Source organism: Cricetulus griseus, chromosome X (genome assembly GCF_003668045.3).
Source record: "Cricetulus griseus strain 17A/GY chromosome X, alternate assembly CriGri-PICRH-1.0, whole genome shotgun sequence".
Taxonomy (NCBI): Eukaryota; Metazoa; Chordata; class Mammalia; order Rodentia; family Cricetidae; genus Cricetulus; species Cricetulus griseus.
The window spans coordinates 124,836,980-124,847,238 of record NC_048604.1 but is presented as its reverse complement, the minus strand read 5'-3'; positions in this window follow the sequence as shown (position 1 = coordinate 124,847,238).

The window sequence follows — 10,259 nt, the reverse complement described above, 5'->3', positions numbered from 1 at the left end:
GAGAAACTTCTAGAAGTCATTCACCTTTATGTCACAGCACTGGCTGCTGGTGATGTGAGGAATCACAGGGCTGCATGCCTAGAGCTTGGCCATAGCCCATTGGCCCTGATAGTGCCTGGGATGCTGGTGAAGGTTTGTTCACACTACAAACTTCCTCCTTCAGCAAGTCCTAGTTGCAGACTATGGTTGATTGGTATTCTCAAATGTTCCTTGTGTGGGAGGTAGGAACTGACTGTTTATTTTAAAATAATTTCCTAAGTGGGATAAAAAAATGTATCAAAGCACTAACTGGGGAAGAGAAGGGAAGAAAAACATCTCATTCAGTGATAAATGAATCAATGTCTTTACTCATTTTCTAAAGCTTTCTGGGGGAAAGGCTGCTAGACTCTAGAGACAGTCCAGTGAATCAGGGCTCTGACCTCCAGGAGCTCACATAGCTCAGTTACCAGGCACTTGGGTACATACACCTGCTGCCTTTGATTTCCCTGCATTTTAAAGGAAATTAGGAAACAGGAATTGATGAAAAGAATGTGGATTTATTTAGGCTTTGGCCAAATGGAGTGGGCCAGCAGTCTCCAGTGGCAGCTTATATACAGCCATGAGACAAAAGCTAGAAGACATGGAAATCAAAGTGTGAAGCAAGCTAACAGTCCTTTCCTAGAGGAGAGAGACCTGGGCCCCAGCTGTCTTCATTCTCTATAACAGGAGTTTCTACTTCAGGAAAATGGTATCTGAAGGAAATCCCATTTTGAAAGAGGAAAGAATCCAGGCCTGGGAAATTCTCTGCAAGTAAGGATACTTGGCCAGTGGAAGCCTTTCAGATCTTTTCTTTAGAAGTCAGCTCCAGCTCTCACACTCCAAATCCCTATTACATACACTAATTTTGCAAGCAGAAAAAAAGGTGAAAGTCTGATAGCTAAAAGGGCAGTATGTCTCCAGAGTATCTCCTCTCACACAAGGGCTTCAGGATAGGACCACAGTCAGCTTACTGAAGAGGAAGGCATGTGATCCTTGTACTCTGCTGAGGGGTCAGACTAATTTACATCTAAACAGTCTTGGGGTGTCTGTCACAGGCCACACCTAGCACTAAATGGTAAGGCTATAGGAATTAGACTGGGAGGAGGAATATGAGGAGAAAGAAGGGCTGCTCTGGGGAAACCAGCATCTACAAGCATAGACAGGAAGCAGCTTTCCTATGGGGACCCAGGTAGACAAAACACCTAAGGAAAAACAGACATTCGCAAAACATCCACACAGGAGTGGAGTATAGTTATTGGTAGGCTCTTTGACTGTCATGTGAGAGACTCTGGATTCCACTCCCAGAAGCCTCTAAAACACATTAAAACAAGAGGGGGTGCTAGGGAAAGAGCTAGTCAGGCAACTGCTGAGAGAACACATGTACCTGCCTTCGTCCACGAGGCCTGATGTTTGGGCTGCCAGGGAACAGGATGGATGATGGGATGCCTAGGCACAGGCATCCTAGGTTCACCCCACGTCCCTGTATTGTCTAAATTCAAAGCTCCACCTGCAGCACCGTGATGGTAGAGAAAAGCGACTGTGTCAACTTTGCTTCTCCCAGAGTCAACAACTTACAAAATGCTGTGACATGCCAGGGACTGAATTACTCCCTGGAGTTGTGAACAAAGAACCATACAAAATGTGCAGATCTGGTAAACAGTGCGAGGCTCAAGAAGTGCAGTTTTTCCCCTGGGTGATATGGTCTAAGCTTAGACACAGTGCATTGAGTTGGGAGTAGTTACCATTTGAGAATTCCTAGCATAATCAACATTTAATATGCTCCAAATCATAAGGACTATGATTGTCCAAGAATATTCTAGTGGCTAAGCAACAGTTCTCTACCCTTAATGACCTTTACAAAGAAGTTAACCATTACAAATGAAATGGAAAATTCTATTTATATATTCATATATAATATATATATATATATATATATATATATATATATATAATTAGAGACAGGGTCTTCTTTATCTTTACTTTGATGTTTTTCAATTTACATACTAACCACAGTTCCCCCTATCTCCCGTTCTTCTGCTACCTCCCACCTTCCCCCAACACACCAACCACCAACCCACTCTTAAAACCCCCTCACCCCCACACCCACTCCCCAGAAAGGGCAAGGTCTTCCAAGGGGAGTCAACAAAGTCAGTCGCACCAAGTTGAGGCAGAACATAGCCACTCCCCCCTGCACCACAGTTGAGCAAGGCATCCCATCATATGAACTGACCTCCCAAAAGCCAGCTCATGCACCAGGGATAGACTCTAATGCCACTGCCAGGGGCCCCACAAACAGAAGAAGCCACACAACAAGACAGGGTCTTGCTACATAGATTAGGTTGGCCTTGAACTCACAATCCTCCTGCTTCAGTCTCCCAGGCACTGGGATTACGGACTTGAACCACCGTGCTCAACAAAAGAGCTAGATTTTAGAAATTTCTGATTATCATGTGAGATTTTGGACATTGATATTCTAATGGAAATCCTTACTCCTAGTTCAGCAGCCCAGAAAAGACTCAACATGAAAGAAAATTAATGCTGAAGACCTCTTTTCCTGCAACAAACTTAGAAAAACCAAGTATCTGCTGCCCCCATGTGGCCACAGTCATTCTTTGCTTTTAGCAATCGTTTGAAAGTCCATTTGCCTGAACATGAGCAGAAAGAAATGACGAAATTAAATATTTCAGTGAATGTAAGCCTTCTGTAAGAGACTTTACTTCTCCGTGTCCTTAGTAAAAATCATATCTCAAACAGGAAAATAAATTTTCTCCAGGTCAGCCCAGGAGACCCCAGTGGCAAATTATACTTTATCCTTTTTAATTGAAGGCCTTTATTCTGACACTTTAAACTCTAAGTTTCTATAATATCCAACAGTTAAAAGCCATTCATTTCCAGGAAGTCAGTGAGCAAATTCTGGAAGATACCTCAATCAAGATCTTGGTCCCTTAGTGCTAAAAATATTGAAGAAGGTATTGGACAGTGTCTCAGTTGTTCAGAGTGCTTAGAGTTCTTGAAGACCAGAGTTCAATTTCCGTGGCTAGTGCTTAAAATACAATTAATTTTGTATACTAATCTTGGATCTTCCATCCTCATTTGTTCTAGTAAGTTGTTGTTGTTGATTCACTAAGATGTTTTATATTTGGTACTCTGATAAGATACAGGGGGTCATTTTAAATAGTTTTGTATCTGTTGAGGTTTGCTATGTTGCCAAGTATGTGGTTGATTTTAGAAAAGTTTCCATGTGGCACTAAGAAGAAGGTATATTCTTTTGTGTTTGCATAGAATGTTCTATAGATGTCTGTTAAACCCAATTGGGCCATAACTTCCATTAGTTCCTTTGTTTCTTTGTTAAGTTTCTGTCTGGTGTTCCTGTCTAGAGGTGAGAGTGGGGTGTTGAATTCTCCCACTATAAGTGTGTGAGGTTTTATGTGTGATTTGAGCTTTAGTAATGTTTCTTTTACGAACCTGGATGCCTTTGTATTTGGGACATAGATTTTCAGAATTGAGACTTTATCTTGATGGATTTCTCCTGTGATGAGTAGGAAGTGACCTCCTTCAACTCTTTTGATTGATTTTACTTTAAAGTCCAATTTGTTGGATATTAGGATTGCTACCACCACTTGTTTCTTGGGTCCATTTGATTGGAAAATCTTTCCCCAACCCTTGACTCTGAGGTACCATCTGTCTTTGAAGTTGAGGTGTGTTTCTTGTATGCAGCAGAAGGAATGGATTTGGTCTTCTTATCCATTCTGATAACCTGTGTCTTTTTATAGGTGAGTTAAGACTTTGCTGATAGTGACTGGATAAGGGACAAATCTGAGTATAGCAGAATATCATTAGGGGTCATTTTCTGATACTTTTTTTAGACTGTTAGTATTTGGTTTTAACGTAGGACTCTGAACTGTTTAGTCTCTGGCTCTTGGTTACATTGCTTAGGTCTCATGCAGTGGACATTATGTCAAATCAGACATTGGTTGGCTAATCCCACATGTTCTGTGTCCCCATTACCCTAGCATAGTTTTCAGGCAGGGCAGATTGTAGGTCAAATGTTTGGTGGCTGGGTTGGTGCCCACATTTCCTTTTAGTAGCCTGAAGAGTATCCTGCCACACCAAGGAGTCTAGAATATAGGGGTGAGGGCTTCAAGTAGGCACCAGCTTGAGTTCTCCGTGTTGAATGAGTTGTGCGGATGTTGTACTTGACAATGGGGCCTGGCTGTCAGTTTGTGGAAAACAACCCTTTGTCTTAGCAACAGACTGGGTTCTTTGGGGATTTTCATGGATCCTGCTCCATTGGCCAAGAGTTGAATAAAGCCCAGTGGAAGCCTCACCTGGCAAGAAATGGTGGCCAGTTGAGACTCTGTATCCCCGATTACTAGACATCCTCATTAGGTTCACTTCCATAGATTCTAGGAAGTTTCCACTGCACTAGGTTTCCATACCACTCCCAAAATCCAACCAATTCCATCAGCCTCTCCATGAGCTCTCTCTCTCCACCTCACCCCCACTTCAAACACACACACACACACACACACATACACATGATCCCATCCCCACCCACCCCTAATCCACTAATGGAATCTATTCTATTTCCCCTTCACAGGGAGATCCATGCATCCCTTCATCTTTACCTAACCTCTCTGGGTCTGCAGATTGTGGCTTGATTATCATTTACTTAATGGCTATTATCCACTTATAAGTGGATACATGCCAGGTTCATCGTTCTGGGTCTGGGTTACCTCACTCAGGATGATTCTTTTCTAGTTACATCCATTGCCTGCAAATATAATGATACAATTTTAAACAGCTGAGTAATATTTAATAGTATAAATGTACCACATTTTCTTTATCTATTATTTTGTTGAGAGACATCTAGATTGTTTCCATCTTCTGACTGCTATGAATAGAGAAAGCCACAATGAACATAGTTGAGCAAGTGTCCTTGAGGTGGGATGGAAGATGCTTTGTCTATAAGCCCAAGTGTGGCATAGCTGAATAGTGAGACAGATTGATTCCCAGTTTTCTGAGAAACCACCAGACCAATTTCAAAAATGGCTGTACAAGTGAGCACCCCAACCAGCAGTGGAGGAATGTTCTCTTGCTCCACATTCTCACCAGCATGAGGTGTCATGTGTTTTTGATCTTAGCCATTCTGACAGGTGTGAGGTGGAATCTTAAAAACAATTTGATTTGCATTTCCCTGATGGCTAAGGATGTTGAACACTTCTTTGGGTCTTTCATAGCCATTTGAGATTCCTCTATTGATATTTCTTTGTTTAGCTCTATATACCAATTTTAAATGGATTATTCTTGGTTTTGATTCTATTTTCTTGAGTTCTTTCTGTATTTTGGATATTAGACTTCTATCAGATGTGGAATAGCTATATTTCCCATTTTGTGGGATGATATTTTATCCTATTGACAATGTCCTTTGCCTCAAGTTTTATGAGGTACTATTGATTAATTGTTGATCTTATATTTGCCTGTGACAATGTGGTTCTATTCAGGAAGTCATCTTCTGTGCTAATGTGTTCAAGGCTATTCCCCACATTCTCTTCTATCAGATTCAGTGTGCCTGGTTTTATGTTTAGGTCTTTGATCCACATGGACTTGAGTTTTGTGCATGGGGATAAGTATGAGTCTTTTGCATTCTTCTACAAACATCCATCCAGTTTGACCTCCACCATTTGTTGAAGAAGCTGCCTTTTTCCAGTGGGTATTTCTGGTTTATTTATCAATAAATGGGTGATCATATGTGTGTGGATTTTTGTCTTTGCCTTTAATTTTATTTCATTGACCACCTTGTCTGTTTTTCTACCAATACCATGCAGATTTTATTACTATAGTCTGTAGTATAAGTTCAAATCAGGGATGGTGATACCTCCAATAGTTCTTTTATTGTCCAGAACTGTTTTGGCTATCCTGGGTTTTTGTTTTTCCACATGGGAAGTTTAGCTTTGTCTTTCAAGGACTGTAAAGAACTGTCTTGTAATTTTCATGTAGATTGCATTGAGTCTATAAATTGCTGTTGGTAGAATGGTCATCTTTCCTATGTTACTCCTACTTTACTCCATCTTCACTGTTTGTTCATGGTTTTGTCACTTTGGTCTCTCTCTCTGTCTTTCTTCCTCCCTCCTTCCTTTCCTCTCTCCTACCCCCTGCCTTTTTGCCTTTCTGATAAGGGTTTGCCTATTGTATTGATTTCAGCCCTGGGTTTATTTCTTGCCATCTGTGCCTCTTGTGTATGACTACTCCTTTTGTTCTAGAGCAATGGTTCCCAAACTAGGGGTTGCAACTCCCTTGAGGGTCACTTATTGGATATCGTTCATATCAGATATTTATGTTACTACTCATAACAGTAGAAAAATTACAGTTATAGTGTAATAATAAAATAATTTTTTTTGGTTGGGAGTCACTACAACATGAGAAACTGTATTAAAGCGTCAGTTTTAGAGAAAGTTCTATGAGGTACAAAGAAAAAGTATATTCTTTTGTTTGGGTGAAATATTTTGTATATATTTGTTAGAGACATTTGACTAATAACCTCTGTTAGCTCTGGCATTTCTTTTTTTTAAAGATTTATTTATTTGTTACATATACAGTGTTCTGCCTACGTGCCAAAAGAGGGTGCCAGATTGAACTGTACATGGTTGTGAGCCACCATGTGGTTGCTGGGAATTGAACTCAGGATCTCAGGAAGAGCAGTCAGTGCTCTTAACCTCTGAGCCATCTCTCCAGCCCCTCTGGCATTTATTTGTTTAATTTTTGTCTGGGTGATCTGTCCATTGGTGAGAATGTGATATTGAAGTCTCTCACTAACAGTGTGTGAGGGTCAGTATGTGATATAAGCTGTAGTTGTTTTTCTTTTACAAACTTTGTTTTCCTTCTGTTTGGTGTATAGATATTAAGAATTGCAATGCCTGGGACTGGAGAGAAGGCTCAGTGGTTAAGAGGTCCTGAGTTCAATTCCTAACAACCACATAGTGACTCACAATCATCTATGTGATGCTCTCTTCTGTCATGTAGGCACACACAAAAATACAGCACTTGTATACATAAATAAATCATAAAAAAAAAGAATTGCATTGTCCCCTTGGTTGATTTTTCCTCTGATAAGTATGTGGTGTCCTTCCTCACCTCTTTTGATAATTTTTGTTCTGGCCTGTTTTGTTGAATATCAAAATGGCTATACCTTCTTAGGTCCATTTGCTTGGAATATATATTTCTAACCTTTGACCCTGAAGAAATGCCTTCCTTGATGTTGAGATATGTTTCTTGCCTGCAGCAGAAGTATGGATCCTGTTTTTTTTGCACCCATTCTGTTAGTCCTTGTCTTTTTATTGGGGATTTGAGACCATTAATATTGAACGATATCAATTATCAATGATTGTTGATTCCTGTTATTTTGTTGTTGTTGGTGGTGGTGATGGTGGCGTTGGTGTGTGTGTGTGTGTGTGTGTGTGTGTGTGTGTGTGTGTGTGTGTGTGTTTCCCTTCTTTTGGTTTTTCTAGTGTGAGTTTATTTCCTGTGATTTCCTGGGTGTAGTTAATCGCCTTATAGTTTTCCTTCTCTAACATCCTGTAGGGCTTGGTTTGTAGATAGATATTGTTTAAAAATCTCTTTGTCACAGATATCTTGTTTTCTCCATCCATGATGATTGAACATTTTGCTGGGTATGGTAGCCTGTGCTGGCATTTATGATCTCTTAGATTCTGCAGAATGTCTGTCCAGGACCTTCTGGCTTTCAGAGTCTGCATTGTGCTGTGAGGTGTAATTCTAATAGGTCTGGCTTCATATGTTCCTTGGACTTTTTCTCTTGCAGCTTTTAAAATTCTTTCATTGTTCTTTATGTTTACTGTTTTGATAATTATGTGGCAAGCTGACTTTCTTTTCTATTCCAACCTATTTGGTGTTCTGTAAGGCTCTTGTACCAATAAAGGCATGTTCTTCTTTAGGTAAGGAAATATTTCTTCTATGATTCTGTTGAAAATATTTTCTGAGACATTGAGTTAGGATATTTCTCTTTATTGTATTCCTAGTATTCTGAATTTTGTCTGTGTCCCAGATTTCCTTGGTGTTTTGTGTCAGGAGTTTTTTTTTTTCTTAGATTTAAGATTTTCTTTGACTGACTTATCAATTTCCTCAATTGTTTCTTCAACACCTGAGATTATTTATTCTGTCTCTGGTATTCCATTGTTGAAATTTGCTTCTTTAGTTCCTGTTCAAATTCCTAAACTTTTTCATTTCCAGAATTCACTCAGTTTCTGTTTTATTGATTGATTCCATTTCCATTGTCATGTCTTGAGAAGCTTTATTCATTTCCTTCCATTGTTTGTTTGTTTTTCCTTGGGTTTCTTTAGGATTTTTTCATTTCCTCTTTAAGAACCTCTATCACTGTCACATAGTTGCTTTAAGTTATGCTTCATCTATGTTGGAATATTCAGATCCTGCTGTGGTAGGATAGCTGGCCTCTAGTGGAGACATACTGCCCTAGCTGTTTTTTTGTTTATAGATCTAGGAGCTGATTTCTGGGTCTGTCTTTGTTGGGAGGGAGTGTTGTTCCTTGGAGTCCTGTCTGGACTTCCATAGAGGAAGATGACTGTGTGGTGCCTATGTTCCTGTCCATCTCAGCTGATGTGTTCACAGGGAATGCAGCTGATGTTGGAGGTTGGGATACTGAGATGGGTTGTGGGGAGGAAGGTTGGAGGAGAAGGTCTATTTTCTATCTACTGGGGATGGGGTCAGAGAGGAAAGGGGGACCAGAGCAGGTTTCCAGCTACAGAGCTGAGGATGAGACTGCGGGGGGGGGGGTAGATCTCAGAAGCAGCAGCAGAAGTGTGGGCCCACCTTCAGCCTACTCATTGTTGGCTTGGTAGGAGACTTCCTTGGGTTAGCAGGAGGTGCCTGCTGTCTTTGCAGGTGGGAAAACAAGGAGTGCAGAGGAGGGACTTTAGCAGGGTTGCAGCTGCAGGATGCACAGCAGGTGGGAGCAGGGTGCAGGAAAGGGAGAGCACAGCAGGTTTCCAGCTACAGAGCTGGGGATGAGGATTTGGTGATTGTCTATGGAGGAGAGGAGGGAGACTGAAGATCCATGAGCAGCCTTCCTGGTTTTCTGGCAGGTGTGGCCTGTGGGTTAGAATGGAATGCCTGTTGGAGATGGAGGCTGAAATAAAGCAATTAATTGGGGAGAGGTAGGCTAGGTGGGCAAGTCCTGTTGTATCCATAAGAGATGTGGACAAGAAGGAAAAGGAGGCTGCAGCTGATGCTTTGTTACACAGCTAGGGATGAGACTGAGGATTTGGACTTAGAGGGGAAGAGGGAGTGGTGAAGGTCTTCAGTTGGATTACCTGTTTCCCTTTCCTGCTCAGCTGGTGTGTTCCAGGGATTGCCTACTGGTGTTGGAGGCTGGGATAGTAGGATGAGTTGGGGAAGGAATGTTGGGGAAAATCTCTGTGATCCACTGAGGATGGGGTCAGAGAAGAAAGGGAGACCACAGGGGGTTTCCTGCTAAAGGTCTGCAGATAAGACTTAATGCTAAATTACAAAATGTAAAATCTTTGCACCTGAAGGGACCAGCTCCCCATTTCGGCAGCCATGACAGTAACACATGCTCGCTAAGACCTTGTCTTAGTCACTAGAGGTTAGGTGCCTGCCTCGTGACAAGGAACCAATCAGAAGTTAGCTGGTGATGCTATGCTTTACGACCCTGGGTGTACTTTACGGACAAGCACACAGCAATGACACACAGAGCATAACAACCACCCTGGGAGGGCCTATGGGCCATAACAACCAGTTGGCCAATCAACACAGGGCAAGCCCTCCAAGCCTGGAGGCACACCATCCTGAGCCTGTGCATACCCCTAGACACTCCCCTTATGCTGCTCTACAAGATCTCTCGGGAGCCCCTAGGAGCTGTCTTTTGTAGCCTACCGCCATGGTGGGTGGACAAAAGACCCAAGCTAACATGGGGTTAGCTCGTTAAATTACAATAATGCCTCATGCAGTTTGCAGCAAGCTTTCGAATCCGCCTGGTGATTGGGGTGACCGAGGTCGTGGCCTGGGACCCCGGATACCTGAGTTTTCCGGGGGGTCTAACATTTGGGGGCTCGTCCGAGATTTGCGACCACCCCTCACCTGAGTGGATTCGATCTTGGAAGTAAGATGATTCGAGCTCGCAACTTATATGTTCAATGTCCTGTATGTCTCTTGCTGTTTTGTTGGTTTGGTGCCATGACTTGAATTTG